The sequence below is a fragment of the Acyrthosiphon pisum genome, chromosome X, assembly GCF_005508785.2.
Source record: "Acyrthosiphon pisum isolate AL4f chromosome X, pea_aphid_22Mar2018_4r6ur, whole genome shotgun sequence".
Classification (NCBI taxonomy): domain Eukaryota; kingdom Metazoa; phylum Arthropoda; class Insecta; order Hemiptera; family Aphididae; genus Acyrthosiphon; species Acyrthosiphon pisum.
Window position 1 is genome coordinate 107890040 of NC_042493.1, and position 8424 is coordinate 107898463.

An 8424-nucleotide genomic window follows, 5' to 3' on the forward strand; every position below is an offset into this window, starting at 1 on the left:
TCAGTGCACTACGGGTGCATAAGTTCAACTAAAGACCGTGCATCCTAAGTTCCATAGTTTAAAACAAAACCTTTAATTTTGTAGGCACTATTTAGGTGAAAAAGCTCAACATAAGTACTTACATAAATACATAATAACAATAACAATTATTATTCTTATTTAGGCGTATACCTAAAATTTAGAATGTAATATAAATTTTAACTGAATTTACTTCTTAAGTTTATTACTAATCAAAATATAATACTGTAGAAGAATTTATGAATTTCATAATAAAAACATATAATAAAATTTGTTAAACTTGGTATTTGATCTTATAAATTTTAATAAATTTTATTTATTAATAAGTAGATATAGTAAAAAATAACATGTAAGAAAACCATAAAAAATTACTTTTTTACATGTTATAATATATTGATAATGACCAATCTTTTACATTTTAATATATTTTATTTCTTAATAAGTAGATATAGTAAAAGATAGCAAGTATGAAAACCGGTAAAAAAAAATACTTTTTTATATGTTATAATGACTTTGATCTTATACATTCTAATACATTTTATTTCTTAATAAATAGATATAATAAAAAAAAAAAAAGTATGAAAACTCGTAAAAAATTACTTTTTTGCATGTTTTAATATATTAATAATGACCGATCTTATACATTTTAATACATTTTATTTCTTAATAAATAGATATAATAAAAAAAAAAAAAAGTATGAAAACTCGTAAAAAATTACTTTTTTGCATGTTTTAATATATTAATAATGACTTTTGTTATGTATCTGTGTCTGGGGTGAGCTTACACGACCAGAAAGGGTATCTGAAAAGATAAATAAAAATCGTAATTATATATAATAAAATATTATTTATAACATTGTGCTATCATTTTGATATTTAATGTCAACATATAAATATAAAATTAAAATGTATAGGAAATATTCTATTATTGCTGACCTAACTAAAAGAAGCAGAAGAGTTTAGTTCAATTGATGAAAAGATCATATTTAATAATTATTTTAATTCATTTTTGACAAAATAAAAATTATTTAATATATCTATTAACTGTTAGAGACTAGCATACCTTGCATAACTTGAAATATTCCAAGAGATTTGAATGATTTTTTAGTTCTCCCGTGATAGCTGAAGATGGTTACATAGGATCTTTCAAAACAAAAGTCGAAAATAGCAGTAACTGCACTGTTTAACGAATTATGTTGGTTGCCAATTTTCAGTAATAAAAAGGTCTTCTGCATTAAACAAAATAATATAATTAACTGACAAAGAAACGCAATATTCATTAGATCTAATAAAGCAATCATATAATTATTATATAATAACTTACTAATTCTTCTTTATTTTTAATACAACCTTCAACTTGTAACAGACTTTCCACAACATATAATGCTTCATTTGAGCCTATTGGCAATAAATCAACAAACGATGCTGGTAATTTTGGTTGAGGAAATGCAGAACTAGACCGATTATCCATCTCGAGAAGTTGATTTATTTTTTTGTCCAGATTTTCTAAATAGGTGCATATTTTGGTTTGATTAGTATTACATAATAAAATCTGTGTAAGTATTGCCTCTTCTTTTTTTTTTTATTGAACGTCTTAAAGTGTTACAACAGCATTCTTTATTGTTATCTAAAACAAATACAATAAGACTAGAAATTATAAATATGATTTTTGCATTGGTTTCAACCAACAATTATTGATAAGAATATTTTATTTTTTACTGTAAAACGCAATTATTATAACTGCACCTCACCTGAACAGTTTTTGTGTGATGTCTTTTGGGTTTGACTTGCTCGGTGGTTAAGTTTTAGATTAATGTATTGATCTTGTTCATCTTCATGTTCTTCATTGGACTAAAAATATTAAGTATTTGTAGTTCCTGTAATTAGTTTGAACTTAACATATTTTAATAACTTACCATAATACCATCATTATTACTTTTTGGAAGCTCGTCATCATTTGTGGAATACTCGGAACACGAGGAATTTGTTGCAATGTATTCAATAAAAGTAGCTTCAACATTCGACTGTTCCTGAACCACTTGAGACTAATAACATTATATGAAATTATAGTAAAATACCAATTCAAAAATCTGTGTTAAAGTTTAATTTACAATGTCATCAGTATTATTTTTTTTAAACTCGTTATTATTTGTAGAATATTCAATGGACGCGGAATTTACAATACTTTTATTGAATTTTTCACTATTTTGCAATTGTTCTTGTACTTCATTTGACTATAACATATTAAATTGTTACAAATACATTATTACTTATTTAACAATATACATTTGTATATAAATATATATTTAACTTACAATGTCATAATCACTGTTATTTTTTGGAAATTCGTAATTAATTGAAGAATATTCAATGGACGCGGAACTTACAATACTTTTATTGAATTTTTCACTATTTTGCAATTGTTCTTGTACTTCATTTGACTATAACATATTAAATTGTTACCAATACATTATTACTCATTTAACAATATACATGTGTACATAAACCTTTATTTAACTTACAATGTCATAATCACTGTTATTTTTTGGAATCTCGTAATTTGTAGAATAAAGCCAATAATCCGAGGAATATTCACCATTTTGATTACTTTTTTTATGATCGAAGTATGGCTTTTGGATTTCACGTGTCTAAAAATATAATATTTATAAGATATAAGTATAGTACTATTTCAATAAATGTATGGACTATAACTTACAACATTATTATTTATGTTCTGTGAATGCTCATAATATGAAGAATCTATAATTGTGTCGTTACACTTCATAGTGCCTAATGGCTTCTGGAGTGTATGAAACTAAAATATTTATCAAAAATGAATTACAAAAAAAAATAAATAAATTTTAATTAACAAACTTACAGATTTTTCAGTAGTGATATGTGACATTGGTTCACTGTTGTAACCACCTGAATATTCACCACCATAATTGGAGGACTTTTTGATTTTGGAATTAGCCTAAAATAAGTTTAAAATTACCTTAATGTATAAAGTAAAATATATATTAGATCTTAATTATAAAATATTCTACTTACAATATTTTCTTTTGCTATAGGTCTATTCATTTTTTTATTAGGAGGAGTTGGTAGACAAGGAATATGAGTGTATGATGATTCTATAGAATTTGTTGAATGTATACTGTTGACACTAGAAATTCGTTCAGATGCATATTGTTTAGGTTTTTTTTGAATTCAAACTTTATTTTCCACAATTCCATGCCTTCTAGTATCATAATCACTTTCACTTACACCCGACCAACATTTAGAGGCATTTCTAGCAACTAATTCAGAGTCTACAAATTGTATAAATAAAATTAATACTTGAAAATATATAATAATTTTTAAAATATACTAAATATTAACAATAAGTAATTACCAAATGGCCCAGCAACTTGTTTTACATTATACCAACAACCATCAATATTATTTGGTTCAGAACGTTTAAGAATCATTTTGTAAATCTGTTGACTACTAAGACTGACGGATGTCTTGGCTGCTTCACTTTTTGAAAATGGGAACCAGCAACGTTCAGTGTTTTCATTATTAACTGGATTATTTTGTAATGAATACCAAGTATGTGGCACATGCTGAACTGTATTAGTATCATTGAATATAACTACAATCCAGGACCTTAAATGTTTATATACAATTTAAATAAATATGATACATTGATATTTATATATATATATAATTATAATATGTACAAAGCAAATATTCATTTTATATTTTATGCAAATAAATGAATAAATGGTATAATGGCATATTTTTGATCATCTAATGGTAGACGAACAAGTTTTTCTTTGATATTATCAATTGGCCAATAATTAAGGTGCCCAAGTACTGAACATTTAAAAATATCAATAAGTGATGAATTACATGGAGCTAAAAATAAATCTTCAAGTTTTTCGTATGAACTTCCTATTATTACAACTTCATTAGTAGTACTAGATGTTGCAATATTTTCAATAAGGACAATTTGACTATTTTTTAATTTGACACAATTATCAGCTGTGTTAAGTTTTATTTTAAAATTAGAAGTTTTCCACCCTGAATATTGAGGATTACAAACTCCTGGTACGAGTGATCTATTTGTATTCTTACAAAACGTTTTTAGTGGCCCTTCTACGTCTGAACATTGTTTAAAGCGTTTGAATTGTAATGCTCTAAATGTTCGGAATATCTATTTACTAATTGTTGTAAGACCTTATGTCCACTGCGAACATCTTTCTTTAATACTTGCATGAAATTATCAAATGGGAATGCTGAGATGTTTTCTAAGGATCCAAATCGTTTTGTATCATCTGCTAGATGTATTGTAGCATGAATATTATGTGATACATATTGTATACCATAAATATGTATAAAAGAATCTACAAAATGCCGAAGTAACTGATCAGCATAATCAATATATTCATTACTGTTAGATGGAGTTAAAAGAATTCGTATTGCAACTGATAAAGACATAAAGTTATTAGATATTTCTGTACTAACTAAATTTGGTAAGACAACAAAACTTGTAAATAAAATGAATTGCCTCAGTTCAGTTGCTTTCCACCGTTGAACATCTCTTAAAGGATGTTGTCGAGAATTTTCATTTGATTTTCTTTGGAATTCATCTGGTATATACTTAACTAGCGAATTAAGTTTATTTTCTAATGCATTTATTAAATTTGGAGGTAATGCTACAGGATGTTTATTCTTAGAAAGTATCCAATACATCATTAATTTTTTTACTACTCCAATGCAAATCAAATGCATGTAATCATAAGGTGTTGATAGAATAATGTCATAATGTGGAATTTCATCAATTATAGTTTTACCAATATGAAATTCGCCATCTGTATATGTAATAAAACTAGCATGTGTGCGTAATGGAGCATCTAAATTACTAAAATATGTTCGACTATCTTTTCGTTCTCCAATGCACATACAGCGTAAACAAGAATTTTTTCCATTATGGCCTTTAAAGTTAAGAATAAAAGATTTTGCCGGTGCATCGCATATTAGAGCATATAAATGTACAGTGATATATTTATCATTAACTTTTATTCCAGTATTTATTAGTTCTTTAAGTTCGACTATAAATTGCATTAAAAATTCATTACAATTTTTAGGTTTTGTCAAACCTAAAAATACCCCAATAATAAAAACACTACGGTACTTATAAGGTATATTTGAAAAGTAGCCTAATATTGGCCAACAATGGGTAGTTGGATTAGAAGTTAAGGCAATGCCATCATTCCAACTACAAGAGATAAGCGTGATGGGACTAATTGGGCTAAACTTCCAATAAAAATTCAATTTAATTTCTTAAACCAAAATTATGATAATCTCCACCATCTATTTTAGTTATTTGAGTTTTTGCAGGTGTTTTAAGTAGAGTTCGTGGATCATTTGGTAACATCGTTAAATTGGTATGTTTTTATAAGAATTTTAATAAATCTCCAAGAGCAATATGGGTTATATTATGATGTAAAGCCCAGATAGATAGTTCATGACTTGGACTAAATGATGACTGTAAATCAATGATATCAGAATTGTAATCTGAGCCAGCAGTATTAGGACATTGAGAAGAAGGAGAACTTATCAAATTACTATCAATACTGTTGGTATCGTCAGACTGTATAATATAATCTGTAGAATGATCAAAATTTGATTCACAAATTAGTTCATTATTTAATGATGGTACTATTTCAATAGCTTTTAATTGAATATCCATTGGTTCATCGTCAGTAAAATCACTTAATTGAGTAGCTAAAGGTTCATCAGAAGAAGAATCACATAACATAGTTGCAGCCAAAGTAGCTGCATTTAGTCTCCGACGATAACGAGTGCTTCTACTAACCTTCAACTTTTTATCAGAACTCATATTTATGGAAATTTAAATCTAAAAAAAAAAACTCAATTCATTTTAATTTTTAATATGAATATAACTTGAACCCATGTAAATATTTTCAAATAGTTAGGTAATGTTTTTTTGAAATAATGAGTATAGTTCATAAAAAGATTCACCCTGTACATATACATTATTATACATTATCCCTAATGTTAGTACCTAGTACAATAATAGTAGGTAATTTATTTAAAATTCACATTATTTTTTTTAGCGTTATACCTACCTATAATATCTAAAATAAATAATTAGGACTTGAATTAAGAGTTTTAATAATTAAAATAAAAATAGTATTTTTTTTTTTGCTAATCTGTTCCCCTTTAGTTTTTAAAAATACACTGCAAAGTTTAATTTTTATTAGAATATTAGAATTAATTTTTATAAAATAATTAAAAATATCTTACATATCAATTTAAATTTAACTCATTTTATAATATTATTATAATTATGTTTAAGAATTGAGAATTCTTTGTAATCAAATGAACCATAATATTATATTAATATACAGAGTAATTGATTAAGTATAAGTATAGTATTTTACCTATAATATTATGCATATATTTGAAATTTAATTTTTCATCGCAAAGATGACACTTTAAGGGGATTTAATTAAGTAATAAAAACCAAGATGTCAAGAGAGTGAAGAAAGGAGAAATTAATTTATGTGATCTCACCTCTAAAAAAAGTATGTATTAAATAAAAACAATTTTAAGTGAAGATTAATTTACACAATAACTTTAAAAACCATAATATTTTCTTGTTAAAATATTTATTATTATTTATTATAATTATTTATTTATTAGTTATATTTATACCTATTTTATCATATAATAATACAATTAGGAAGGTACTTTACTATTAAATGCTACCTTATAAGTTATAATGGATTTTAAATCATTACTTTGATTAAAATAATGTTGCTTATTAAAAAATAGTTTTAGTAGCTTAGCTTATTTGAAGTTTAGGTAGGTCACCTACCTATGTACCTTTACCCAATCTATAGGTATTATCTACAGATAGTGACAAAACTAAAGTTTATATTAATCAGAATTAAAATCACTTTATTTTTAAGTAATAATGACCTTCCCCAGTCTTTATAATTTCTAACAGTTTTAATTAGATCTTATAGTAATCAAAATATAAATTAGCAAATTATTTCGAGTTAAGAATTCGTAAAAATTTTTCTTTTTTAATCTAAGATTTGAAAATGTAATAGAAGATTATTTATAAGTTTGTCTACCTTTATCAAAAAAAAAAAATTTTTACAAGCAAATCAAATTAAACTTTTATGTATGTTTTAATTTCATACTTTACCATTTTTCCTTAATTTTTATTTTTTTTTCCGGGCGCTATGCTGCTATTGTAAATTATTGGGAATTTCGACCTCCCAAAAGTACTAACTAGATTCACTTTCCTATCGAACAAAATACTGAAGTTGAAAATCAAAGCATTATTTCAACTATTAATCGTGTACACAAGCACAAAAAAAAATTTTTAAAATTAAAAACACATCATTGTATAACAAATTGCTCCACTCAGAATCTAAAAAAATTAACAATATTTAAAATTTAAAAATGTTCATAGACAGCCCTAAATGTGTTAAATTATTTAATTTTTGAATTACAAAAAAATAAGAAAATCGTTGTACATGAGAATTTGGTTATTTACCCGGTGAATATTCAATGTCTAACCTATATCTGATAATAATTAAAAACAACTAATAAAACTATAAATTTTATTATGAAAATAAATAGCTCAAAAAGACTGATACTCCACGTTAATATCTATTATAACCTCCATAGAAAATAATATTTATTGATGACATAATGTTGTCATAGTACATCCACCATGTCATGGAGGTAAATACAAAATATTATAATTTTGGATTTTTAAATTATTTGGCTAAAAACTTCAGTAGCACAAGAACAATTAGATATATTTTATAACCTACTCGTTAACTTGTCTGTGTTAATCGGTATATGTGCGAATAGTTAAGTTAATTGATGTCACACGAAGTGTTAACTCGTCTTAATATATTACAAAGCATGGGTGGACTTCGGACAACACATTAACTATGCTCAGATCATATTATATTAAAATTAATGTAGTTGATGCTGTAAGATACAAAAAAAAAATTACTAAACGACAAGTTGAACAGATAAGTGAAAAATATTTTGTTGAAATTTGTATAGAAAAGTAAAGAATTATTTTTTTAGAATATTAAAAAAATAATGTTGTATTTGCCATAAACGTATGGGTTTTTTTTTTATTTAAATTTTTTTCATTTTTTTTTTAAATATCTATATTGTCCGAAGTGAACCATTGTAATTTTAACATCTGTTTTTAATGAAATCTTATACCTACGTGTTTTATATATTTTTCATGGAGTCATTGTAACAGACGTGTATCTCGTCTTAAATTAAAATTCGTAATAGCAATCTGAAATTGTAAAAAAATGTTACATCAAGATTTTGTCAAAAAACTTCGTTAAATCGTTC